Source organism: Dasypus novemcinctus, chromosome 10 (genome assembly GCF_030445035.2).
Source record: "Dasypus novemcinctus isolate mDasNov1 chromosome 10, mDasNov1.1.hap2, whole genome shotgun sequence".
In the NCBI taxonomy this organism is placed as follows: domain Eukaryota; kingdom Metazoa; phylum Chordata; class Mammalia; order Cingulata; family Dasypodidae; genus Dasypus; species Dasypus novemcinctus.
In genome coordinates, this window is record NC_080682.1 from 29656381 (window position 1) to 29668205 (window position 11825).

General features: G+C 36.9%; 1 pseudogene; it reads right to left on the minus strand.

Moving 5' to 3' along the window:
- Positions 1-85: 85 nt before the first annotated feature.
- On the minus strand, positions 86-10151 carry LOC105746901 (olfactory receptor 5F1-like; annotated as a pseudogene).
- Positions 10152-11825: the final 1674 nt, after the last annotated feature.

Here is an 11825-nt window from a genome sequence, read left to right on the forward strand (position 1 = left end):
GCCACGTTGTCCTGATTCAGGGAATAGCTGGAACTAGGTTTCAGATATTTATAGATGGAGATGGAATTGAATAAAATTATAGCTGTCAGGTGAAGGACATAAGGTGAAAATGTTTTAACTCTCCACAGAATGGCAAACCACTTACCTAGCACGTGTTAACGATGGAGTTCAGCAATCCCCCTGCAAAAACTCTAGCTGCCATCTTAAGCCACACCATCCTGCACATGACTAAGGAATAGAGTAGTTGGTTACATATGGCCACATAACAGTCATAGATCATTAACCCAAAGATGATGCAATCAGTTGTTGACAAGGCAATGAAGAAGTACAACTGCAAGAAGCAGCTGGCAAAGGAGGTGGTTTTCTACTCCGATAATAAATTTATCAGCATTTTTTGGGTGATGGTGGATGAATAACCAACATCCACAAAAGACAATTTAGCCAAGAAGAAATACAAGGGTATGTCAATTCTGGAGTCAATTCTAATTAGGAAAATTATCCCAATATTCCCCAGAACTGTAAGCATGTAAGTCAGAAAATATAGCAAAATGAGGATAATCTGTTGCTCTGTGGATTCTGCCAGTCCCAACAGGATGAACTCAGTCAGTAAGTATAATTTTTCTGGCCATTTTTTACAAATATATTTAATTGAAACTTTGTATTAAGTGCAAATGTCTCCTTCTCCAAATGTTAGAGGTATAAGTAAAATTGTTAATAAGGATATATGCAAATGGGTTATAAACCACCTAATTTAATATAGCAGAGTAAATTGAGTAACAGATAAGATAAAATTCAAAGGTCAAATTGGCAATTCATTTTATTTAACAACAATGTCTATAGTGAATTTGGGTTGTGGGGCTCTTGAATCACTGGTCAAATTTTACAGACTATACTTCAGTTTCTGCAAACTTTACATACATTTTTCTCTTTTTCTGTACTGAACTCTCTTCCATTCTCTGAAAAATTATGTGGATTCAACTCAAGAATATAATTTTTTCATTCTGTGAATATCACTCCTTAAAATACCTCCGAAATTATACATTGTGGAAATGTTTCATACAAAACCCTAGCAGCAAAATTAATGACAGTTTTTAGGTAAGCAATACTTTTATGTTTATCAGTAAGAATTTTTTTTATAAGAATCAAACAGTTGTTCTAGTTATGAGGCTGGTACACTTACATATTAATTTCATGTGATGTAAGACTTGGTATCTTCTCTCCAAGCCAGTGAATAAAAGCTCCAAAATGTGTACCTTTCTTCTCAGATAGTGTATTTCCTTATTAGTCTACTTTCTTTTTTTTATCAGAAATTCTCAGTTGGAGACAAAAATAAAAGGAAATAAATTTCATTTTCACTGTCTGTAAAGTTGGATTACCTATTTGTAAAGTACTGAGAGACTGTCTTGAGTAAATATATGTTGCAGCACTTGGTTTTGTTGTTTTTCAAGAGAATTGGGTATATATAGGAATTAGACGTAGGTACTAGTTGTAGAGTCAATTCTCTAAAGATAAGAGCTCTAGTCCTAAGAGATTATAAAAATGACACCAAGCACATGAAAATGTAGTTCAAAGCTGACACAATCAGAATTTATGTGGTACTTTAATCATACACCTTTTCCTGTTTGTTCGGTTATTTTAAAGTCTTTCATTAAAGCTAGATTTAATCATTCTAATTGGCTATTTATACTGCTTCCATTAATAATTTTAGCTTATTTGAGGATGAATACAGAGCCTAATATCAAATTCTTATTATTCTCCTTAGTCAGTGTGTATATGTCTCTGTGTGTGTGACCCTCATTTCGTCTGGGTAAATTTCACTATCAATTTTGGTTTGTTCCTGAGTGAAATTAATGAGGAGTGGAAATTACCTAATATCTTTTGTCACACTGTTCAAGAAATACTGCCTTCTCAATAATTAAGAAAATAGACAAGCAATATTTTTATTATTTCAAAAAAATTTTTTTTTACATTTTTAACTGTGATTCCCATCCTTATACTGGGGATAAAGCTAAATATTTCTCTGGATCCAAATCCAAGAGTAAAAGAAAATGAAATGAGCCATATGGATATTCATATGCAAGGAGAAAATTTTCTTATAGAACTCACAATGCATCAGGTATCATTTAAGCTTTTTACATTTAAATTCTCAATTAATCCTCCACACTTGCCAAAATGAAAACATTTATAATTAATAATTACCAATATTGAGAAACAATAATAGCAGCAATAACTATCTTTGATGACTCCAATGGCATATTTAATATACTTACAAACCTTAGATAGGTAACTGAATTTCCTCCATAAAAAAATTTAATTATTGGGATTAATTTACTATGTGATAATAAAAGCTGAGTTGACTTCATGGAAAAACAAAAATAATATGCAATCATTTACTCAGAATAGATAATATTTCTAGGAGTATCTGAGAAAGAACAAAAATAATATATGGAGCCTGCTATGTAATAAGTAAAAAAGAAAGAACTTTAATCAAGTCATCTTTTTTGAGTTATACCATAACCCATTTTGGTGGGGATTTCCTCAATGCCACCATGACATCTGTTCCTCAAAAAATATATCATGGGTTTAAACATTGGTGTCACAATGTTATAAAAAGAGAAAAGTTTGTCCATTGCTGATAAATGATTTGACTTTGGTCTCATATATGTAATGATGCCTGATCCAAAGAACAATATCACAACTATGAGGTGAGAACAGGTGGTAAAATGCCTTGAATTGCCCAGTTGCTGATGGTAGCTTTAGAAAGATCAAGATTATTTCCATGTATAATCCAACTATCAGCATAAATGTTATAGTGACAACTAGCACCACAATCACATAGATTAACATCTATATTATCAAAGTGTCCCCACAGGTAAAGCTGAAATACTGGAGGTTTGTCACTGAAAAAAGTGGTTCAGTTGATTAGGTCCACAGGAAGTAGAGAGAATATCTGGTAGGTGAATCCTATGTGGACTGGAATTCCACTGATCCAGCAGCCTGCTGCCACATGGGTACACAGTCTGTTGCTCATAACAAGAGGAGAGAGTAATGGGTAGCAAAAAGCCACATACTTGTCATAAACCATTCCACTCAGAATGAAACATTCGGTGGCTGCCAAGACCAGAAGAAAAACCATTTGAGTAGCACAGTACCACAAAGGAAATATTTCCATTTTGTCTATAAAGATCTGTTAATAATATGGGGACAGTGACCAACACATAACATATTTCCAAGAAGAAAAATTTTCCAAGCAATAAATTCATGGGGGTTTGAAGAGAGGGAATAAACCTGGTCATTATGATAATGAGACCTTTCCCATCAGAGTAATCACATTGTTTATCAAAAGTACTCTGAAAAAGGAATCCTTGGAGGACAGAAATATAAGAAAGACCAAACAGGATGAATTTCACTGATGAAATGAGATTTCTCTACTCTTTTTTTCTGACATATTCTGATTCCATTTGTCAGAAAAATTATTTCAAGATTAAGAAGCCACTTCAATCTCTGTGTCCAGCTGCAAAATGGAACACATCAAATGGATGGTTTCCAATCCACTGTTTTAAGATGGATATCCAGTTTTGTGGTTATTGTTTTGATTTCTTTTGTAATATATGTCAAATACTAAATCATAAACTCCAGGGACCATTGACCATGAGGTGCAGAGATGCCCAGAGATGTACTTACCAAATGCAATGGATGTGTCATGATGATGGGAGTGAATGTTGCTGGGGGGGGGAGTGGTGGGGTGGGGGTGGTGGGGATGAATGGGACCTCATATTTTTTTTTAATGTAATATTTTTACAAAATCAATTGAAAAAAAAAGAGAAAGTAATCTTAAATTCTTTTCTGCCTTAATAAAAATCATGGACACCTGAATAATAAAACAGTAAGCAAACCACAACAAAAAAGAGCAAAGTCTGTCGGCTCTCTTATCATCATGATAAGAGTTGCTCTAGTTTGCATTTGCTATTCTTTAATGAGAACTGTTTCTCCTTCCTGATCTCTCTGGACTGTGTTTGGTTTTTATTTGCATTTTTTTTTTGCCTACCACCTTCTAATTTACAATCTGTTTATATGATTTTGTCATTTTTGGCTACATGTGTTCCCAATGACCTGCATCTTGGATAACCAAAGGGCAAGATGACCAGTAAGACTTTATCACCATTTTCAATTTAGGCTAACATGGGCATCGGTACCCTGGGACCACTCATTGTCTGGGAAAGACTGTTATCAGAAAAATAAGGGATGTTTATTGTCCCATTATAGAACTACATCTCATTTAATATATCATGTAAACTTTTTAGAAGTGATGCATCATAGCAAATCACATATACACTTGAAATTTGGAATGTAAACTAAGTAAAATTTACTTGTATTATGTCTTTATCCCTATCACATCCTCCACCAATTTCACAATTACTTATTTTCTGAATTTTAGGTCTTTACAGAGAAAATAGATAAGTTTAAGACTTTACTGAGTAACTAAACAAGGCAAAAAGAAAAATGTGCAAGAAAGGATGTTGATTGTGAGGCTCTCACTTGACATCAAACAAGAGGTTAATCTTCCTTCTTGTAACTTTTTTTCCACCTCTAACTATGAATAACTGTCTGTTCAGAACAACCATTAAAAAACGTAGACTAATGCAGTGCAGACTGACCTTAATCAGCTCCTTCAAGAAATTAAGCATTTCTATCCACAGATGTTCTATCTCTTCTCCAGTGTATTGAACCCTTGGCATTACTTTTTGGAATTTCCAAAAAGTATTAATGCTGAAAATTGACTTTTTTTCACAGATAGTCACATACTCTAAAATCCACATTGTGACAAGATTTTTAATTCTCACCTACATTTCCCAGAATCTAATTTCTTCTTCATTTTGTACAGATAACAAAATCCCTTTTTTTCTTCAAGATACCAAGCTCCTCTTCCCACTGACAAATCCCACACCACTGAAACAACTTATATTTTCTTCTTTTAGTTTCTTACTTCTCACTAATTCTTAGCTCCTTCCTTATTTTAGTGAACACTCCATTCTAACTTTCCTATTTTCATAGCACACCATAAAGGTAAAAGTTCCATTTCTCCCCTTCTCTGTTTACAGTTCAGATATGTCTAGATAAGGGATCAAAGACCTGGGAAATTTCAGTGAAAATATTTTCTGTGAACTGAAACCTAGTGCACCCCCATAAAATTCCTCTTCCTATTATTCTCTCTTTCAGGAACCTTCTTTTTGTTCCTTCTCCTTTCACATTTTTATAGTTATTGTCCCATTTCATATCTTCTCACAAAATTAAAAGTTTTAATCATCTCCTCTCTACTTTTTTTCCCCTCTAACACTAACACATTATGAAATCCACTGGAACAAAAAGAGAATTTGATTTCTAGCGACCCAGTTATGTTTGAGTGAATGCATAACACGGTAAACCAATGCATATGTTTTAGCATATATTGTAATTTACTATGGGCCATGCAGTGTATACCTTTAGTATACTGAAAGTAAGAATTGTGGGCTCTGCCTTTACATAGGTTAGGGACCATTAGTGAGGTCAAATCTCCAAGTTGGTTATTAAAATTGAATACGAAGAGTCTATTTATAAAGAAATACAATATACATGGGAGCTCCAACAACTATACAAGAAAGTAACATTTAATCTGAGACTAATAGTATTAAGACTGAGTCACAGAACAACTCATCTTTACTTTGGAGAAAAGGGCACAAAATATTTTCCAGGAAAATAATGTCCTCATCCCCTTCTCATTCAGTATTTTTATTCCGATAGGTAATCAAGTGCTCATATGGGGTAAGTGCTTTAAAAACATTTCATGAATGAGTATTGACATGAATAATATCTCTCCACTGATCAATCTCAGCAACAATGCTCCATTTAACCTGAACTTAAGTAATCACTGTCAAAGACATTGACATAAACTGACTGAAAAAGGAAATTACAAGTATTAGGATGATATGTCCTCACTTAAATTATTGGAACTTATTCTCTGTTTGCAAACTGTGTACTACTAGTAATCTTTACTTTAGGGAGTTGTTTTGGGAATAAGTAGTGTAATGTATGTTACACTATTTGACTTAGAATAGGCAGTTTTTGTTAGGCATTGTGGTTATGATAATCAGTGTAGTTATTTGTCATTAATTTACTTTATATCTCTTTGCTTTCCTCTTGAATTTTGCACATCTTTTCTCTTGCTCTGGAGAATATAGGAGAATAGAGAATATACAAGGAATTATTTTTGTAGGAATACTATACTGAAAATTAGTAGACTGTACTCTACTTGGAATGGACATAAACCAGTAACAGTATCTAGGGAAAAACCACTCTAATTAATGATTTTATTTTCCTTATCGATGACAGCCTTTTATAGTTGTACTTAGGACACAAAAGGGAAAGTAGACTTTGATATAGAAATATAAGTAACTTTAAATATAAAACTCCAATTCAAATCTTACTTCTAAGAAAACATTCCCACAGATGACCTTGTTTAGTGATTTCTCTTCTGAACTTAGTCTATATTATTCCATCAGTTGTCAGTAGTACATTGGCAGTTTTAGCATGAAACTTCTCTTCCTCCTATATCTTTGATGAAAAGAGAATCTTTTCCCTCAACGGAGCATTTTCCTTTACTGATTTTACTATTTTAAACTCTGGTTTTGTTTTTTTTTTAAGAATTATTTATTTCTCGCCCTGCCCCTGTTTTCTGTTCTCTGTGTCAATTTGCTGTGTCTTCTTCTTTGTCCACTTCTATTGTTGTCAGCGGCATGGGAATCTGTGTTTCTTTTTGTTGTGTCCTCTTGTTGTGTGAGATCTCTGTGTGTGTGCAGTACCATTCTTGGGCAGCCTGCACTTTCTTTTGCACTGGGCGGCTCTCCTTATGGGTGCAGTCTTTGTGCGTGGGGTTCCCCTATGCAAGGAACACCCCTGCGTGGCATGGCACTCCTTGCTCTCATCAGCACTGTGTATGGGTCAGCTCCACACAGGTCAAGGAGGCCTGGGGTTTGAATCATGGACCTCGCATGTGGTAGGCAGACACCCTAACCACTGGTCCAATTCCACTTCCCCTCTTTTAAACTGTTAAACCTCAGAGACTAACATAGAGACACCAAGAAAAATGGAAAGGCTTGATTAATTGAAGTATATTTTATTGCTGATGGTTTTAAATGTTATATGCTAAACACCATATTAATAACTTTAACTGTATTATCTCATTTAATACATATAGATGAAGTTCTGTTATTACACATATTTTAAGTGAGGAGCATAGTGGAATCAAATAATATACCAAATTTATGAAGCTAGTATATGATTTCAGTGACTTACAACTGACCAGTTTAATATCAGAATCCATATCCTCAATCAATATCTCAGAGAATTTTATATAAATTTTCATGGGGAACATTATTTTGAATTTAACATTCTAATATCCATAATCCTCTAGGAAATATGAAACTCTTCACAACAGCACAATTATTTCATGTCATTTACTATCATAAAATGAAAGAATGTTTCTTTCTGATACTGTCTGTATATTTCAAACTCAAAAGATTCATCTCATGAATAAATCTGACTGGATGAAGCATTTTATTTAGTGGCTTTTGATTATTAAGATTAAATAAGGGAAGTGGATGTGGCTCAACTTATAGAGCATCTGCCTGTCATATAGGAGGTCCAGGGCTTGATATCCAGGGCCTCCTGGTCCATGTAGTGAGCTGGCCCATATGCAGTGCTGCCGCATGCAAGGAGTACCATGCCATGCAAGGGTGTCCCCTATGTAGGGGTGCCCCATGCACAAGGAGTGTGCTCCCCAAGAAGAGCCACCCCATATGAAAAGCACAGCCAGCCCAGGAATGGTACCACACACATGGAGAGCTGACACAGCAAGGGGATGCAAGAAAAAGAGACACAGATTCCCAGCGCCACCTGACAAGAATGCAAGTAGACACAGAAGAACACACAGCAAATGGACACAGAGATTAGACAATGGGGTGGGGGAGGGGGAAGGGAAGAAAAAGAAATAAAATAAATCTTAAAAAAAATAAAAAAATACACTCCAATAAATAATCAGGGGAGAATAACAACTACTTATCTTTTAATATGGGAAGAAATCAGAATAGATTGCTTTTTCTATAAAGAAAATGTTTTTAAGTTATATAAATGTTTTCATTTAAATTATTCAGTTGGCAAAGCTAGCCATTCTCATTTTTCTCTGAAACACATCCTTCACTTTTAAATCAAGTAATATATTTTAGATGTGAAATTGCTCCCTTATTCACTGAGGGGATGTCTTCTTTCCCTGCCATGTTGCATTTTTAAATTTAATAATCTGCTCATCATGTTATTTAGTTCCCTATATTCTATAGGTGATTTTACTGTGACTCAGAACTTTTTTGAAGACATAATAATTAAAAAAAGGTTGTAGACACTGTATTAGTCAGTTCTCTAGAGAAACAGAGTCAATAAGAGATATCTGTCAATAGTACATGATTCTATAAGAGTCTCTCCCACAGCCATGGGGATGGACTAGTCCAGGTTCCCCGGGCAAGCTGCAACCAGGGGCTGCAATGAAAGTCCAATGAAGGCTCTTGATGAGTTGTGGGAGATGTTGGCTGTCCAAAGACAAGCTGGGAAATTCTCTCTCAATGCTGGAATCACTTCCCCTTTTAAGGGATACAACTGATTGGGTTTAGTGTCACTAATTGCTGATGGCAATTACGCTGATTAATGTAATTATAACAAGCTTTCTATGATTTACCACTAGCAGCAAAGTCAATAGTGATTAAAGTCCATAAATGCCCTTCTATTACAGTTAGTCCAGTGATTGCTTGACCAAACAATTTGGCACCTGGATGAGTTGGCACAATAACCTAACCATCACAATCCACCGCTTGTCAACTTAGCAACCATACACTTTGCCTTAAATCATACTTAGTCTCTAAGTAAAAACAATAATAGACATGCATATATATATATATATACACACTCACATATATATCACATCACTCTAACAATGTTCAACTCTCCTGTTACAACCAGAAATGCATTAATTTCATACAGAATAGGGTGCAAGTTCTTAGGTAATATTCACTCTCAAACTTGACATCCTCAAATATTATGACATGAAATGGATATAACTTGTTATATGATATGGGAACAGTTTGGGCAAGAAGACAAAGAAATTTGTTTTGTGCACATATACAATCATCATCACAATGCAACAAGAAAGAAAGATTCATGACCATTATAGTCCTCATTTCTGTAACTGGTCTCATGGTCGAAGTTCATATTTATCACTACCTTCTTCCACTATCCATTCCACTACGATTTCCATTATCCTCGGCAGGCAGTTCAGCTGGCCGTGATTCTTTGCCTGGAGGGGTGACCCAAACTTTAATTCCTGAAGATTCTGGGCTGAAGATCCTGAAGACTGTTAGTCCTGCTTGGATTGGGTTGTGGCAATTTTCCATTGATTTTAACCATAGGACATGGCGGTACTAGGAGATGCCCTAGAGGATCTCCTATATTCCAGGCAAACTCTTCTTTACCCCCATTATGGAGATTCAGTCCTATTTCCCCTTGATAGTCAGGATCAATCACCCCAGCCAGCATAGTAATTTCTTTCTTTGACTGTTGATTCAGTTGCAAAAGGACCCCAAAGTGGCCAGGTGGCAGTTTTAACATTCAGTTCAATGGAATCATTGTTGTGTTCCCTGGTGACAGCACTCCTCCTTTTGGGACTAAATCCTGCAGACCATCAGAGTTTGAGGTTGCAGGGACAGGAAGCAAAAAGTTTCCTAGTGGGTCACAAGGGGTAATAGTGAGTAGTATCACTCCCATTTCCACCCCTGGTTCCTGGACCCATGGATCCTGGTTATGGGAGAAACAGCACCATAGAGTGGATGTTGATTTAGAGCATACACAGCCTCCTCAAGCACATTGCCCCAGACCTGAAAAGTATTGTCACCTAGTTGGTGCCATAATTGAGTTTTCAAAAGGCCATTCCACCGTTCTATCAACCCAGCTGCTTCTGGGTGATGGGGAACATGGTAAGACCAGTGAATTCCGTGGGCATGTGCCCATTTCTGCACATCGATTGATGTGAAATAGGTTCCTTCATCAGAAGCAATGTTGTGTATTGCCATGGTGGTAGACAAGACATTTGAGAAGTTTACAAATGGTAGTTTTGGAAGAAGCATTGCATGCAGGAAATGCAAACCCATACCCAAAGTAGGTGTCTATTCCAGTTAAAACAATTGACTGCCCCTTCCATGGTGGAAGTGGTCAAATGTAGTTAACCTGCCACAAGGTAGCAAGGTAGTCACCTCAAGGAATGGTGCCAAATCAGGGGCTGTGTGTGGGTCTCTGCTGCTGGCAGATTGGACATTCAGCCATGGCTGTATCCAAGTCAGCCTTGGTAAGGGGAAGTCCATATTGCTGAGCCCATATATAACATCCATCCCTACCTCTATGGACACTTTGTTCATGAGCCCACTGGTCAATGATAGGAGTGTTTGGGGAAAGAGGCTGATCATTAACCACAGAGTGGGTCATCTTATCCACTGGATTATTAAACTCTTCCTCTACTGAAGTTACTCTCTGGAGAGCATTCACATGGGACACAAAATTTTTTGTGCTTTTTGCCCACTCAAAAAGGTCAATCCACATTCCTCTTCCCCAGACCTCTTTGTCACAAATTTTCCAAGCATGTTCCTTCCAAGTCTCTGACCATCCAGCCAAACCTTTGGCAATACCTCATGAGTCAGTGTACAGATGGCCATTTCTCAAAAGGGGAGTAGTTATTTGCAGAGGATGGCAGGCCTTTGCTCCAAAATCCTAAGGGTCTGTGTTGTGGTTCTCCTATAGAGGACTGCCAAAGGCCCCAGACAGCATCTCTGTTTGCCACAGAAACTTTCAGCACCATAGAATCTGCTGGGTCTTTTGGCCCAAGTGGTAGTGCAGTTTGCACAGCAGCCTGGATCTGATGCAGAGTCTCTTCTTGTTCCAATCCCCAATCAAAACTAGCAGCTTTTCTGGTCACCTGGTAAATGGGCTGGAGTAGCACACCCAAATGAGGAATGTGTTGTCTCCAAAATCCAAAGAGACCAAATAAGTGTTGTGCCTCTTTTTTTGATTGTAGGAGGAGCCAAATGCAACAGCTTATCCTTCACTTTATTTTTTTATAGATTTCTTTTTTCCTTTGTATTTTTTGTCTTTATTTGTTTTTTTAATATTACATTAAAAAATATGAGGTCCCTATATACCCCCTCCCCCCTCACCCCACTCCTCCCCCCTCACCCCACTCTTCCCCCCTCACCCCACTCCTCCCCCCATAACAACAACCACGTCCATCATCATGAGACATTCATTGTATTTGGTGAATTCATCTCTGGGCACTGCTGCCCCTCATGGTCAATGGTCCACACCATAGCCCACACTCTCCCACAGTCCACCCAGTGGGCCATGGGAGGACATACAATGTTGGATAACTGTCCCTGCAGCACCACCCAGGACAACTCCAACTCCCAAAAATGCCTATCCTTCATTTTAGAAGGAATATCTCAACATGTTCCAAACCACTGGACACTTAGAAATATTGCTGAGGTGGAAGGACCTTGCATTTTAGTTAGATTTATCTACCATCCTCTCTCACACAAATGCCTTACTAATAAGTCTAGAGTCTTTCCTACTTCTTGCTCACTAGGTCCTATCAACATTATATCATCAATATAATGGACCAGTATGATGCCTTGAGGGAGAGAAAAATGATCAAGATTCCTATGGACAATATTATGACATAGGGCTGGAGAGTTGGTATA